Source organism: Cibotium barometz, chromosome 35, assembly GCF_041138505.1.
Source record: "Cibotium barometz isolate CiBa-2024 chromosome 35, ASM4113850v1, whole genome shotgun sequence".
NCBI lineage: Eukaryota > Viridiplantae > Streptophyta > Polypodiopsida > Cyatheales > Cibotiaceae > Cibotium > Cibotium barometz.
In genome coordinates, this window is record NC_141080.1 from 3,967,486 (window position 1) to 3,984,426 (window position 16,941).

Sequence of the window (16,941 nt, forward strand, 5' to 3'; positions counted from 1 at the left end):
GCATGTGCTTCCTCCCACCCAAACTTCTTAAGAGAACCAATTGCACATCCCCCGCCATGCCTAGCATTCTTGAAGAACACTATTTTTTTGAGATTGCGGAATCTCTTCGTTCCTTATGTGCTCCAGAGGGCTAGTGACCCAAATTTATCGAGAAAAAAGAGATTATGTGCATACAATGAAAACATTAAAAAAATAAGTTTTTTTTATAAATAAATTTAATCTTGAAGTACATGTTAGCAAGAAATTTTGTTCTTTGCCATGTAATGTGTAATATGTGTTTCTCCACATGCATCAACCATGGCCATAATGAACTCGTTGGATGCTCTTCTTGAAGGTGCTCACCTCTTCCTTTGGAAAATTTACTTTCTCAAGTAGAGAAACAAGAGTATCAAGGTAAACCCATACCTTTCCATGCTTCAATCCCATTTTAGCCTCATTTTCTCTATGTGTCGTATAGTCACATATTTTCTTTCACACCTCAAACTCTATCTGGCTTTCAACATTTGTACGTTTGGATAGAAGATGCCTTGCCTTTGAGCCACCAATTCAAATTTTACTAGGCTAATCTTGTGTTTGCCTAGATTTTTTAACATCCTTTGTGAATTTATTTGATTCCCATGAAAGCCCACTTTTACCAATAGACTTGGCAGGTAGACTCAACTTATCTTTATTTTACACTGTCTCTGTTTCGACTCCATGTTCCATGCATAGTTGACATGTAACATGAGATGTCTATCTAATATCCTCAGCCTTGCATGTAGGGTACATGGGTTGAACACGATGAAGAGGGATATCAAGAATTGGGCCCCATTATTTTATCAATTTTATGCTGATTTGGGAGAAGACTTTGATTCGGCTCTTGATCTCGTGGTCCATTTGGTGGGTTTTTTGCCTTCTTATTTTGGCTTTGTATTTCCCTCTTTCTTTCCCATCCGCTTTATATTACTTCCTTTATTTTTATTTTTCTTTGCATCAATTCCTTTCTCATCTTCAACTCTAGTGTGGCAATAGAATACAACAGAATAGGCATGTGAAATTTGAGTTTTTCGCATGTTTACATCCATGCATACACTTCAGTGTCTTAGATCCCCTACCAAGTGCCACTCCATGCTAAAAGAGCCAATGCTACCTCTAGATTCATCCCTGTAGATTATTGTTTAATTACATTTGGGATTGAATTCCTTTCAAAATACCATTTGAGTGTATCATGTGATTCTATTGGCACCTCAAATGCAATGATCCACCAAATATTTTTCTCAGATTGCACACCAAAATATTCATCTTATTCCTTCTTCTTCTTCTTTTTGATGCATTACATAATGCACTTCTATTATCAATTGGCATCCCTTACAATAACTGAGCTTGGTTAGGATCCAATGGTGTCACAAGTTTGTCTGCAAATTGTCTCTTTACCCCTTAGTACTTGAAGTAATTAGGGTGGTTTATAATGATTAAAAAACACCATAGTAAGTCATAATGAATCACTTAAGCTAGAAGGCTTAGAATATTTATTAACATAAGCGTAGGCAAGACTATGCACATGTATTAGATAAGTGGCCTCTTAAATAGACATCAAAGGTACATTGATCTTCTAAGAAAACTCATGGGAATGTATCAAGAGGGAAACTCCTACATCATCTCCTAAACCTCCTCCAAAAATCCTAGATTCTCTCCACCTGTCCATAACTCATGAAACTCAACTAGTGGTGCTTTTACATGGATAAAATCATAATGAACCTTAGTCCCTTGTTCCCTAATTTCATAAAGGATATTGTGGACTATTAATCCAACACCTCCTCCCCCCCCTCGACAAAATATCCATGACTAAAGTTGATGACAATGCTAGTCCTAGTTGCTATTTAGAATTATGGATATGATGACCATGCTAGTGCCCATAGGTCTTTTTCCAGTTAGATTTACAATGCCATTTTTGATGCCAGATGCTAGATCTTAGTTATGTTTACAACTAACTTAGGATATGGAGATGACTGTGGAAAGGGTAACTTCTCTTTTAGAAAGACCAGCTATCTAGAAGAAATTTGGCCTCACGTGAGGCTCCTACTTCTTCGTTTGCTTCATCCTCACTTGAATCTACTTCCTCTGCAAGTAAGACTTTTTGAGCCTTTTTCCTGAAAAAACAATCCTTCTCTTCGTGGTTAGCTTTCCTGCAGAAGTTACAAGACTTCTTAGGAAACTCCTTTTTCTGAAAAGATCAAATGAAATATGTCTTTGATCCATGTTTCTTGTAGCCTCCTTGGTTAAAATAAGCGTGCCCTTATGTTACCATATTTATCTTGTGGTAGACTCTTTAAGAATACTACAATAACTTCATCATCTTCAATGTGTTTGTTGATTCCTACAACTTGGGTTAGAATTCTCTTCATATAGTTTAGATGAGTGGGAAGAGAATCCCCCACATTCATTTTTAATTCAAAGAACTTTATAAAGAAGAGAAATTTTGGAGTTCTTGGCTTGTGCTTCAAAAAGTATATCAAGTGTCTCCCAAGCTTCATTTGAGGTTTCTTTCCCATCGATATGGTGGATGACATTATCACTTAATCCAAGGGCTATAATGGCAAGTTCTTTTTCATCTTTGGTTAGCCATGTAGCCTCTACATCCCTTGTGCTTGGTTTTTTATCTTTACCACTTGCAACATTCCACAAACCTTTCTTCATCAAAGTAAATTTAACCTTAGGTTGCCATGTGTGGAAATTATGTCCTTCAAACTTATCTTGTCTTATGTGGATAAGCCATTGTAGGGAAGGTCTTACTTTTGGGATGAATACCCAATAAGCCGTGTCTAGTCGCTTCACAAATTTGAATGGCAATAAAATCTAGCAAGACAATCTAGAATGAGCATGAGCTTCCACTACTATAATGAGTAATAAACTTCTAATTGATCAATGAGCTTCCAAACTAATGGAAAACCACAATGTGAGTCGATAGATCTTTGTAACACCTTCCCAATAGCATGAATTAACATCCAATTGTAGAGAAACTCAGAGATTAGACCCAATTAACCTCTGATTAGTGGAGCTCTCTTATTATTTTATGTGCAGGAAACAGTGCACTAGTGGAGGATGAATATGACCAAGTTATGCTTCTTTGTTGCTTCAAGTCAACCAAATAGCGGTGAGTCTAGATGAGGTTGAAAGCATTAATCATAGGATTAGCCAAAAATTAAGTGATTAATTTTGATTTTACCAGAATCCCTTTCTAAGAAGTGCCTAAGCCTGAATGTCGAGGTAGATGACCTCCATTGCCAAAATTGGCATCACCATCGTGTCGGGCGTGCTCGAAAACCTTTGTAGCTTTTTGAGAATTATACGATTTTGCAAACGAAGAAGAGGACTCCATTTTTCTCAGAAAAAAATGCGTTGGTTGTGATAATTCCATCCTTTGTGAGCTTGATGGAGAGGGGTTTTTTATGGGCAGCAAGCATAGTGGCTTGGATTCAAAGCTCTGAAGTTGGCTCACTCAAAGATGTTGAGTGTGGTTGATTTCCACCCTCCACTGGAGCAGTGGTCTGTAGAAGAGGCTTAAAACATCATAATCTTGATTAATTTTGAGATTAACTAGAATAATTAGTTGATAATGATACTAATGGAAGCAGTAGCATGGCTCTAATACCAAATGAAGTGATTAGGGTAATGATAAAGAAACACCATGGTGAAGCATAATGAATCACTTAAGCTAGAAGGATTAGAACATTGATTAGCATAAGCATAAGTGAGATTAGTATAATCATGCACACTTTGTATTAGATAAGTGGCCTCTTAAATAGGCATCAAACATACATTGATCTTCTGAGAAAACTCGTGGGAATGTATCAAGAGGGAAACTCCTACATCATCTCCTAAACCTCCTCCAAAAAGCCTAGATTCTCTCCACCTCTCCATAACTCATGGGCTCTAACTTTTAACGCAACTACTGGTGCTTTTACATGGATAAAATCATAATGAACTTTAGTCCCTCGTTCTCTAATGTCAAAAAGGATATTGTGGAGTATTAATCAACATTGCTATATTCATCAATGTCAAGCTTACCTCTCCAGGTTGTGATCCTTGACCACTTCATTGCCCATTGAGCTTTAACCAAGTCCAAGTAAAGGTTATTCAACTCATTGTAATGAAAGGAAGTTACTTCTGAGATAGGCACGAAATCTTCAACATAGTGATAAACTGCCCAACATGGCACCTACATGAGAGTTCATGCATTGTCTAGCCATGCTTACACTATAAAGAGCGGCAGCAAGGGCCTCATTAACCCCTTTCCCCTATGTGCATCTATGAATATGCTATATATTGCTTCATATCCCCTAACAGTTGATTCCACCACTATCACATGCATGCAATGTCTCCCGGACTACGTAGAGCCTTTGGTAGTTCCCCAACCAAACTATTGTGTATCATGTCATGTAAACATTTATTATTGTAATCACCCAGCATCTTGATAATATCTACATTTTTCATGACATGCTTCAAGAGACCAATTTTACTCCAATAATTTTTGCAAAACAAATCAAAAGAGAAACTTTAAGTAACCTACAAACATTCAATGAACTTTTTGAAAATGAAATTAGAGGAGTTCACACCTTGTGGCCCTGAGTCTTCTTTTTCTTACACCACTGCATTCAACCACCAAACAAGTCCACCGCATGCTGCTTCCTTTTTCTTTCTCTAAATCCCATGGGCATATTCTTTATATTTGCAAGGTGTTTTTGAAGATTTCGAGTCATTCTCTTTACAGTGAAAGTGTTATTACATAGCTTAACTTTATTACTCTAATGTTTTTCTCCATGACAATATGGTCTCCTTCCAATTCCTTTATCTTAGCAGCAATAAGCTCATCAACTTGTTTGTGCATCCCTTTTGATTGTTGTTGACTACTTTCTCCTTCTTTATTATCTCTTTTTCTCCTCCCCTCCTCCACTATTTCTCTTTGGCCACGCCTGCTCTATTTCTCTTTCTCCACTCCTCTCCCTCGTGCATGCTCTCACCCACCAATGTTGTACCTATGTTCCTCCTCTTCTTTGCATCACCTATGATCTTGACCATTAGTAGGGGGATTAATATGCCTACTAGTAGCACCAACCCCACCTAATCTACCAATGAAGCTTGAGATCTCATCAATGTAGAGGCCAAAAAGAGTAGGTGATAGAGGGTAGTCCTATTTCACTCCAATAGTGCTGAAAATATCATGCGATGTACCTCCTAAGGCTCTCACTCGTCTAATGATGAGACCGCCTCATAGAGGGCAATGATGCTCCCAAACCATGTTAGATGGGACTCCTCTCTCATGTAAATGTTATTAGAGGTAGGCTCGGCGTCCCCACCGTGCAACGGATTCGGGGTACTAGCAGCGGAAGTAGTACATCTTGCGCGGGGCAGGGTCCCACACTCGAGGCCTCACCCACGGATATCCGGACAGGTGACTAATTCCTTGGTTCTTCCAAAACCGAACTCGAAAAAAACTTCCCTTGCCCGGAAAGCACAGGCAATTCCTCCAGGATAAAAATTTTACTCTAACGTAGTCAAGGTCATTACTGACCAAACTGATCCGACCGAACCTAAAGTCACTTGGTCAGATTAAGGAAGAAACTTGCACTTGGATCATAGAGATTAACGCTTTTTTCCTCATTGAGAGGCACAGCCGTTGATTCTTTTCCATAGAACAATTTTTGACCGGGATGCCAACCGCCCAACCACTGTAGCGATGGGATCCAATTAGGAATTTGGTTAGGTTTTTTCCCGAGTACCAGGGAAAAGAGTTCCCAGGACCCCTAGCCGGATGTTCATGCAAACATAAAACTAGTCACACCACTTACACACCCAATATGAAATTACCTTTTTCTCAGCATCAGCTATCTTTAAAACAATCCTTTAATGAAACCATTGTATCACTGATCACAATCCTTTAATGAAACCATTGTATGACTGATCACAATCCTCCAAAATATCCGGTTGAATCTTAATTTCCAATCATTCCTTCATCGGAGTATCTATGGCATCATTGGCAACCAGAACGCTCACCACCTGTCCACTCAGGGGCCTTTTCAATAGTTCCTAGCTCATAGTATCCGCCAATATAATCACTTATAAAATCAAGATGGAATCTCTGTTGAAGATCAGCAAGATCAACCAACAACAGATCCATATAAAAGAGCCATGGACTCATCCGTTGAGGACCAACAAGGTCAATCAACCAGATCCATGCCCGGTTTCAGAAAACAACTCTTACTCCTTGTTCCAATATCTTCCACGGATGGACGTGTGGGTATCTTCGGCGACCCAGAGCCCGAGCACCGTATGGTCAGCACCCTCTAGGATCCTTCGCAGGTCACCTAGCGCTTCACTTATGGGCTGCTTCCTTGGTCCCTCATCCACCGTACTGGAAGCTCACCATTTAAATCGAACCGAGGCTGGTCAAGACCTCGATCGACCATGCTACGCGAGACGTCCTCCGTTGACTCACCGTCTCAGCTGTTGCAACTTTATCAATTAGCTCTCCACGACCTTAATCACAAGACGGTCAAAATGCTTCCCTAACATTCTTGACATAAAACAGTCATTTACAAACAGGTTGTCACCACAAATATAATTTCTATAATGAACTCTCGTCTTTCCACATTATCCCTCATCAGTCACATTACTTATTCCACATTCCATTCATATGTGTACTCATTCTTATCCAATCACATCATTTTCCATCTCATCACATCAGATTCATTCATATAACATATCATTTATTCACATCCCAATTCACATGTCATCATATCTCATCCATTCACTCATTTCAACGTCATCATTTCATATACACATTCGCATTCATTATTCCACATACACATCAACATTCGTACATCCACATCGATATCCACATCCATACATCCACATCCACATCTGCATCCATACATCCACATTCATATCTACATCTATACATCTATATCATACATTCATATCTGCGTTCACATTCATACATCCATATCCATACATCCATATCCATACATCCAAATGCACATCCATATTCACATTCACACATCCACATCCACATTCACATTCACATACATCCACATTCCATTTCCATATCCACATCCACATCCACATCTACATCCATATCCACATCCATATCCTTATCCACATTCCACATTCATACATCCATTTCCACATCCACATCCACACCCATACATCCATCTACATCAATCTACATCATTCACATCAAACCACATCATCCATTCATCTATCTTCATTAATACACATCATTCACATCAAACCACATCACCCATACATCCATCTACATCAATCTACATCATTCACATCAAACCACATCATCCATTCATCCATCTTCATTAATACACATCATTCACATCAAACCACATCATCCATACATCCATCCACATTAATCTACATCATTCACACATCAAACCACATCATCCATTCACATCCGATTCACATGCCGTCATTCATTCACATTCCTTATCATTCATTCATATCATGATTCACATGCCATCACATTCCTTCACATCCTATACCATTCATTCACATCCTAATTCACAGGACATCACATTCATTCATCCATTTACATTTATCTGATTCATATTACTTCCATCCATCCATTTACATCTATCTAATTCTTATCACATCTCATCACATCTATTTATAGAATGTAAGGGAATTCTAAATTTTTTTGATATAAAGATTCTTTACGCATCTAATTAGGCATATAGACAACTTTAGTAGGAATAACACTTTTATAAAAATCCTTTTATGCATCTATTTAGGCATAAATTCAATTTTAAAAAAAATAACACTTTCGAATTAAAAATAAACCTTTTATGCATTTTACTATGCATAAACTCCATTTCAATGAGAATAACACTTTCAAAATAAAAATAAATATTTTATGCATCTTCCTATGCATAAACTTAATTTAAATGAGAATGACACTTTTGAATTAAAAATCAATATTTTTTTTACATCTTCCTATGTGTAAAATCAAAATTAATGAAAATAACTCTTTTGAAATAAAAATAGATTTCTTTATGCATCTTTCTATGCATAAAATCAAAATTGATGAAAATAACTCTTTTGAAATAAAAATAGATTTCTTTATGCATCTTTCTATGCATAAATCAAAATTGATGAAAATAACTCTTTTTAAATAAAAATAGAATTCTTTATGCATCTATTTATGCATAAAATCAAAATTGATGAGAATAACACTTTTGGATTAAAATAAATTCTTTATGCATCTTTCCATGCATAAATCCAATTTAGTAGGAATTACACTTTTAGAATAAAAGAATTTCTCTTATGCATCTTCCCATGCATAAAAACTAAATCGAATGAAAAATAACTCTTTTAAAATAAAAACTTTCTTTTATACATAAACTCAATTCTGATGATGAAAGTCACACTTTTATAATAAAATAATTTCTTTTATGCATAAATTTCATTTATGATGAAAATCACACTTTTAAAATAAAATAAAAATCTTTTATGCATATGTTTATGCATACAAATCATTTATGATGAAAATCACACTTTTAATATAAAAAAATCTTTTATGCATAAGTTTATGCATACAAATCATTTATGATAAAAATCTCTCTTTTACATACAAATCATTTATGATAAAAATCACGATTTTAATATAAAAAATTTTCTTTTTTGCATCCATTTATGCATAAAAATCATTTATGATAAAAATTACACTTTTAATATAAAAATCATTTATGATGAAAATAACACTTTTATAATCAAAATAACAATTTCAATGTCCCTTCTATGCATAGAATTCAATTCTAAAAAAGAAGTAACACTTTTTTTTAATAAAATATTTTTAGTATGCATTTTTCTATACCTAGGATCTGATGTAAAGACCATTGCTTTGACTAAGCCACTGCTATCACAACTCTCACTATTGCCATCTTGACAATTGGGCTGAAAGTTTCCTCATAATCAGTGCCATATGTCTGTGCATATCCTTTGGCTACCAATCTAGCCTTGTACCTGCTTATGCTTCCATCACTGTTATGTTTTACTTTGTACACCCACTTGCATCCAATGGCTTTCTTGCCTTCAGGCAATTGCACTAAATCCCAAGTCTCATTTCCATATAGTGCATCCATCTCCTCATCCATAGCTTTCTCCCAACACACATTTCCAAGAGCCTCATCAATGCATGTGGGCTCTACAACCTGTACAACTTTTGCCATGTATGCATAATAGTGATGTGCCACATAACCATCATAGGTAAACCTCTGCACAGGATTCTTCACTCTCCCAAATCTTTGCAGCTTTGCATTCATGGCTTCCATAGCCTTCTTTACACCACGTGTTCTCATTGCTGGTATCCTAAGATCCTCATCAAGGCTCATCTCTGAGCCACTAAACTCTCCATCAACATGAGAATGCCCTGCAGAAATGTCAGGCATACTAAGAGGCTCAACCACTTTCTCTTTGCCTTTATGTGATGTACTAATTACATTTGCAGAGGACTGGTATTATGACGCAGCCTGCCACTCCATGGTCTAACAACTGAACCACTGAATGAGGACTCTCTTGGTCCACTCAAAGACTATAATTGCTGACTTGTATTCTGTGCAATCACATTTCCACTCATATCAGTCCCAACAGCTTCTTTTTTAGCAACATACCAGCTGCTTATCTCATCAAAAACAACATCCTTGCTTACCCTCAACTCACGTGTAGCACGGTTATAACACCTGTATCCCTTTGCTCAAGGGAATATCCAATAAACACACATTTTTCAGCTTTTGGATCCAGCTTAGTTCTCAGCTCATCTGGCACATGCACATATGCAATGCATCCAAAGACTTTCAAATGAGACAAATCAGGTTTTCTTCCAATGTAAACCTCTCCTTTGGAAGTTACATCATGTATGGCTACAGTTGGAGTCCTATTCATGATGTATGGCTGCAGTTGGAGTCCTGTTCATGATGTAAATTGTTGTAGAAATAGCCTTAGCCCAATAGCTATGTGGCATATTCTTCTCTCCCATCAATGCTGGCGCAATCTCAGTAATGTGCCTGTTTTTTCGCTCAGCAACTCCATTTTGCTGTGCAGAGTGTGTGCATGTAAACTGTCTCCGAATACCATTATTCTTCAAAAATTCAGAGAACTCGTTGGAGAAGTACTCTCCTCCTCCATCTGACCTTAGACACTTTACATATTTCCCTATTTGCTTTTCAACCATAACTCTGAAATTTTAAAAATGAGTGAACACCTCACCCTTCTCCTTTATGAAGTATACCCACACTTTCCTTGTGTGGTCATACTCATCAATAAATGTCACCTGCAGCCTCCCATAGACATGGTCTTCGTAGAGCCTCATACATCTGAATGCACAACATCTAGTGCATTTCTGCTCACATTTCTGTCACGTGGAAATACATGCTTTGTTTGCTTTCCAAATTGGCATGCTTCACATATTTTCTGCATACCTTCAACTTTAAACTTTGGTAGCCCTGTCACAATTCCTTTAGTTTACGTATAGACTTCATTCTCTGCACATTCACATGTTCAATTCTTTTATGCCAAATGTTTGTGTCTGTAACAATTTTCCTGAACCATTTGCAAACATCCCAGCACTCACTTCAGGCATGTTTATATTCAATGTAAACATTCTGCTCACTCTGTTGCCTTTTGCAACCAACCTGCACTTGTCTTTAAAGTCTTCAACATAACAACCATCAGAGGGTTAAACCGAACCTGCAAACCCTGCTCAATCATCTGGCCAACTGAAACCAGATTCTTTGTTATGATCGGAACATGAAGTACATCTGCAAGGTACTTCACTTTGCCATCCTGCATAGACAATGGCACATCTCCAACATGGGCAATTGGATGAGCAGTGTCATCCCCTGTTTCCACAAAACCTGGTCTTTCATCTTCTTGAACCACTCCCCATGACTTATGTGGTTCAAAGCACTTGAATCAACGTACCATACACATCATCTTTATGTGTTGCTTCAACATTTTCAGACATGGCATTAACGACATGCTGCATAACAAACAACCTTTCATTATCCTCATTATTTCTGCTCGAGGATGCATAGTTGTTTTGCTGCAATTTTCCATTTTGCATGTCAGCCTGCTTCTTATAACAATTTGCCTGCACATGTCTAGGCTTACCACAATAAAAGCATCCATGTGTATCATTATACTGCCAGAAAATCATGAACTATTTTGCAGAGCTGTCAATGAAGAACTTGCCAGTCACCGCACTAATGAGGCATTAGCTAATTATTTACAGCATCCAGGGGATGTCTTGATTAATATAGACGATTTAGAGTCATTAGCCTTAACACTCAGTTAGTTGCTCATCAGTGGTGGGAAGAGCAAATTGCCCTTTGGAAGGCTAGTGTTTCACAACAACAGTCTCATCAATGGTAGCATCACAATTTTCAAATGTCAGTACTGTCTCTGTGCCCATTTCACAGAATGATTGGGGTAAGGCTCCTATGGACGAGGGTTTTGTTTTGCAGCCTGTTCTTCCAGCTACTGCTTTGTCACATGCAGATATTGCCAAGCTTGTCCGGGAACTTGATGATGCAGTCTGATCTTTGGTAGAGCAAACTGCTAAAAGGTGCAAAGCCTCTTCATTAGTGAATAGACAGAAGGAACAAAGTCAACGCCTTTGTTTCTGGTTGGAACAGATGGGTCATTCCTTTTCCCTAGCACTACCCCTCAACCACCTTATTGGATTAAAGCTGATTCATTTCTTAGCCGGCATTATGAGCACCATGTGCCTTTTGCTCAGCTTCTACTGAAAGGGTAATTCTCAGGGAACCTACACCTGAAGAAAGAAGGGCTGGCAGGCATGATTATGTGCAGTAATGGACCCCTCGCACACAGTGGCTTGCGACATGGCCAGTAGTGGTAGAAAGATACACAGATCTGGTTGTTCGGGAAATTGATGAATTGCATAGAGCCAGAGTTCCATAATCTACGGGAGAGCAAACTACAGTTGTTGTGGCAGATGCAGCTGTTTCCGGTTTTGCAGGTGAACAGATTGAAAATTTGGATTCAGATGATGAAGCTTAAAGAGGGATGCAGATGCAGCTGGATATGTAAGGCACTTGACTTCTATCAACAAGGGATGCTTGGACATTGTGGATTCGCGCAAGTCCACTGTGCATGCCAAGTGTTGCGGCATTAACCGCACACCGCAATCGCATTCTTGTAACCGCATTGGGTAAATTGTAATGCGCAATAGTCAGTTAGGGATTCTAAGGGATGTCATAGGAAGATATGTCTGTTCAGATCACAGGATACTATTCCTATATATGGATGTAACTGTTTGCACGAATCAATCAATCAAATCTGCTGTGATGCTCTGTGCAAATTTTTCATACTTGTCTTAAATCTATCATGATGTTATCTTAATATTTATCATTTTGTAAGATAAGTATGCTATGTATGAAGGTAACCAGTCCCGTAATCGCTTACTATCTGCGCAAGAAGTAAATGTGATTACAGACCACACCGTAAAAAAATGATGCTCGTTACTCTCACTTGTGCTCGCTCCCTAGATGCCCCTCCTTCACTTGTGCTCGCTCCCTAGATGCTACTCTCTCACTTGTGCTCACTCCCTATACGCACCCTCTTTTCAGCCATCAAGGCACGTGCCACTTCTACAATGTGCTTATTTTTTCTTTCTACAACACCATTCTGTTATACGGAGTGTACCTGCATGTGTAAACTATCTCTTGATTCCCTGCTTCCTCAAGAAATCTCTAAACTCATTGGAGAAATATTCTTCCCCACCATCTGATCTTAGGTATTTTATTTGCATGCCTTTTTCCTTCTCGACCAAGGTTTTAATCTCTAAAAGTGAGCAAACACCTCATTTTCTCCATGAAAGTAAACTTACACTTTCCTAGTGTGGCCACCATCAATGAATGTAACATAATACTTGTGACCTACAATTGTTGCAGTCTTGGTCGGTCCCCATACATCTTCATGTATGACATCTAATGGCCTTGCACTAACATGCTTTTCATGTGGGAAAGCATGTTTGGCATTCTTACCAAGCTGGCATGCTTCACATATTTTGTGCAACCTACCATCGACCTTAAACTTTGGCAAACCTGCAACAATATTTTGGGCTTGCATAGACTTCAATCGCTGTACATTCACTTACCAATGCGCTTATGTCGTATGTCAATATTTGCAATGATACCTATTCCATGCGTAAACATGGTTGCCTTTACTTTAGGCATGTTCACATCCAAAGTAAACATCATGCCATTTCTGTTACCCTTTGCAACCAAGCGACATTGATTTTGAAGTCTTCCACATAAAACATCCTTAAATCTCACTTGTAGACCCTGCTCAACCATATGTCCAACAAAAACTAGGTTCTTTGTAATATTTGGAGCATGAAGTACATCTTTGAGGTATGTCATTTTTCCATCTTGCATAAACAATGGCACTTTACCAACATGAGCAATGGGATGCACAATATCATCACCTATTTTTATAAAACCTGGTTTTTTCATTTTTTGCATCTCTAAACCACTCAACATGACTAGTCATGTGGTTGGAGGCATCTCTAAACCACTCAACATGACTAGTCATGTGGTTAGAGGCATCAGAATCCACATACCATTATCTTGAGATCCTGACACATCTTCTATTATTGGAACTGAGCATGTGCTGCATCATAAACAACTGCTCACTTCTCTCATCACCTCCCTATTTACTAGATGACGCATAGTTGCCTTGCTGCCACTTTCCACTTTTAATGTCATTCTATTTTTTATAGGAGTCCTTTGCCATATGCCACCCTGGTTTTCCATAATAATAGCACTTTATACTATTTTCATTCTAATTTCTTTGCCAACCACCTCGACCTCTTTGGCTCCCTTGCCTCTAGATTGGTCTCTTCCACCTGTGTATGATTGCTGCTCTGTTGGCGAATCATTGGACTGTTGTTGTCCATAATTCTAATTTCCTTGTCGACCACTACCTTGGCCTCGACCATGACCTCTGCTTCTCCCTCTGCCTGAATTAGAGTAAAAAGCATGTTCCAATGTGTTCTTGATTTATGAAGAAGAGAAGAGTCTTCACCTAGTGACTTTTCTTCTATTATCAGCATAGACACCAAGTTCTAAAAGTTGGAAATATTCTTTGACTGCAATGGAAGTCTTGAATGGCTTATACTCTTTGCCAAGCCCATTCAAACATACACTCACCAGATCATCATCTTTCATCGATACATTGATGGACCGAAGGGATTCAACAATGCCCTTACTCTTTAAAGCATACTCATTGATAGACATGCTTTTCTTTTCCACAGTATGAAGCTATTGCTTTACCTGCAGTTTTATTGCCTTTGTGTTGGTCTGGAACATCTACACCAGATTTTTCCACGTAACTGTCGAAATGCACAATAGAATATGAGACACACAACTGAGAGCAAACAAGTTATACGCTGAACAGAGGCCCACGTAGAAGACAAACGCCAGCCTCCTGTAACAAACTGAATTGGGAGCAGAAGGAGAAAAAAACGTAGATAAGAGAGTGGCTGGGTATGAACTCTATATATACACAGGAATCCCGAATGAATGATACAATGGCATGGGGGCTATGGGGCCATTTTATATGGCCCCAAATACCCAGTCGACGGGCTCTCGGCCAGGGCTGAAGGCACCCGACTGCCTCACGGTTGGAGTCATCCAGTCGGCCAACATGAGTGGGGTACACAACTTGTATAAGCCAGTCGACCAACCTCTATCAAAGGTCACATCCACACGTGTGATAGTCAGCCTGAACCTCGAGCCTCCTGCTAGCACAGGCAACCACCCAAGCCATGGAAAAAATGGGAAAAAATATGGAGAGGGGAAAAATGAGAAAACACCTAATAAGGGCACGAGCACACCCACAACAGAGGCCCTGGTGTATATGTATAGACAAGAGATAACTTCTAACACACCCCCTTTCAGCTCCTGGCTGTGAAACCAACCACAGGGAGTTGGGATGCTGCTTGAGCAAATCCTGAGATAGCAACTTCGTGTGAAGAGGTCCACCGTACTGTCCTCCGTCGAACAGAACTCTAGCAAGATGTCATCAGCAACGATCTGTTCACAAACAAATGACCATGGGTTCCACCAATGGAAGCCCAATCCTACAATGCAACCTCTGCAACCTCACCACCTCACAAAAGCAGCATCGCAAGCAGCCCGGTACTCTACCTTTGGTCAACGACAAGGCAAAAGATGAGTGCCTCTTACTGCTCCAAAAAACTGCTCTTGGGCCCTGAAGTAGAGCTCCTCGTGTCTGGATCTCCTCCCCAATCTGAGTCACTCCAACTGTGGAGTCAGACTCCATCCATCAATCCCCCTCCTGTGTAGTAAAAGAGTCCATGATCCTTCGCATGCCGCAGAAACCACAGGATACGCAATCCTACCTCCCAAAGAGTCATTTGCAACCATGATCTCAACTGCCTCATCTGGAAGCTCATGTCCAATCTAGTGTCCATCAACCAAATCAATGAACCATTCTGCTTCCAAGTCAAAAAGGCATCACACTGCTCACAAGGATCAACAACTGTTACGGTGCAAAGCCAAGTCCTGGAAACCTGCTGAAGACCACGCAAGGCCTTCTAAAACCTATAAACCACCCCCTCTGAATCCACAAAACCACAAAGCCTAGAGTATGCACCTCCTTCTGCAAGTAATCAACTGCCACTTGCTTGGCTTTCCGAGAGGTCCTTGTGGAAAGAACATCCTCATCTACAGGAGTTTCTTTGTCCCGAATAATGCAAGACATCAGAGCATAAGTTACCTCTGTGCAGTTTCCTCTGACTGACGACAAACACAAGAACCACCAACATCAGTACTACTGGAAAGTTCCTACCAACTGCTGCCACATCAACTGGCAAGCTATCCACCATATGGTCCCAGAAAGCGTATCCACACTTAAGTGGCCATTACCAGACTACCACTCATCACAATCCTGAGGACCTGAGAGAGAGAGTGTTGAAAGCTTGTAAACTCCATTCTCCACTCCGCCTTCCCAAACCACCTAGCCTATTGCTTTGTCCCGGAGAGCAACAAAATGCTCATCAAACTCCACCCGTACACCAGTCTTGCAAACCTGATGCACTGACAATACATGAAAACCAAGTGATGGAACATACAACACCTGGGAGGAATGCTTCCCCCCTCTGCCATCATCGGGAACTATCTCCAACCTACCCTCATTGTGTGAACTGGAATAGTGGATGTATCCCCAGTAAGAATGTGACCAAAATACTTGCAGAGATCCTGTAAATTTGAACGGGAAGGAGTCATATGTCGGGAAGCACCACTGTCTAGAATCCACTCCCGAGTGTCAAAGGAAGAATCTGATGGAGAGGCATTCGATCCCGCTGGGAAGGTTGTCCCATGCGCTGACAAACATCGCATTGCCTCACAAACTACTGTGCATCTGCATGAACAGATGGCCACCATAAACCACTTTGTATGACCTTCTTCGCTGTGATTTTCCCTGAAAAATGCCCACCAGTAACTTCGCAATGGGCCTCCCACAACACTGTCTCCTGGTCATGGGGCAGGATACAGTGCAACAGTGCGTCTGCAACATTGCGATAATAAAGTTCCCCCACACAGACTTCAAACAAGCGGCTCTGCAAAGAAAGGCAAGGCGCCTACGCTGGTCCCTGGTTAAATGAGCAGGCATCTCACCGTTAGAGATAAAAGAAAATATTTCTTCATACCAGGTCCATGGGATGCTCGGGAGAGTTTCTCCTTCCTCTTCAGACTTCCTCTTCAGACTGTACCCCCCCCCCGCATTTGGTTGGACTGTAAACAGGCATCTCACCGTTAGAGATAAAAGAAAACATTTCTTCATACCAGGTCCATGGGATGCTCAGGAGAGTTTCTCCTTCCTCTTCAGACTGTACCCCCCCCCATT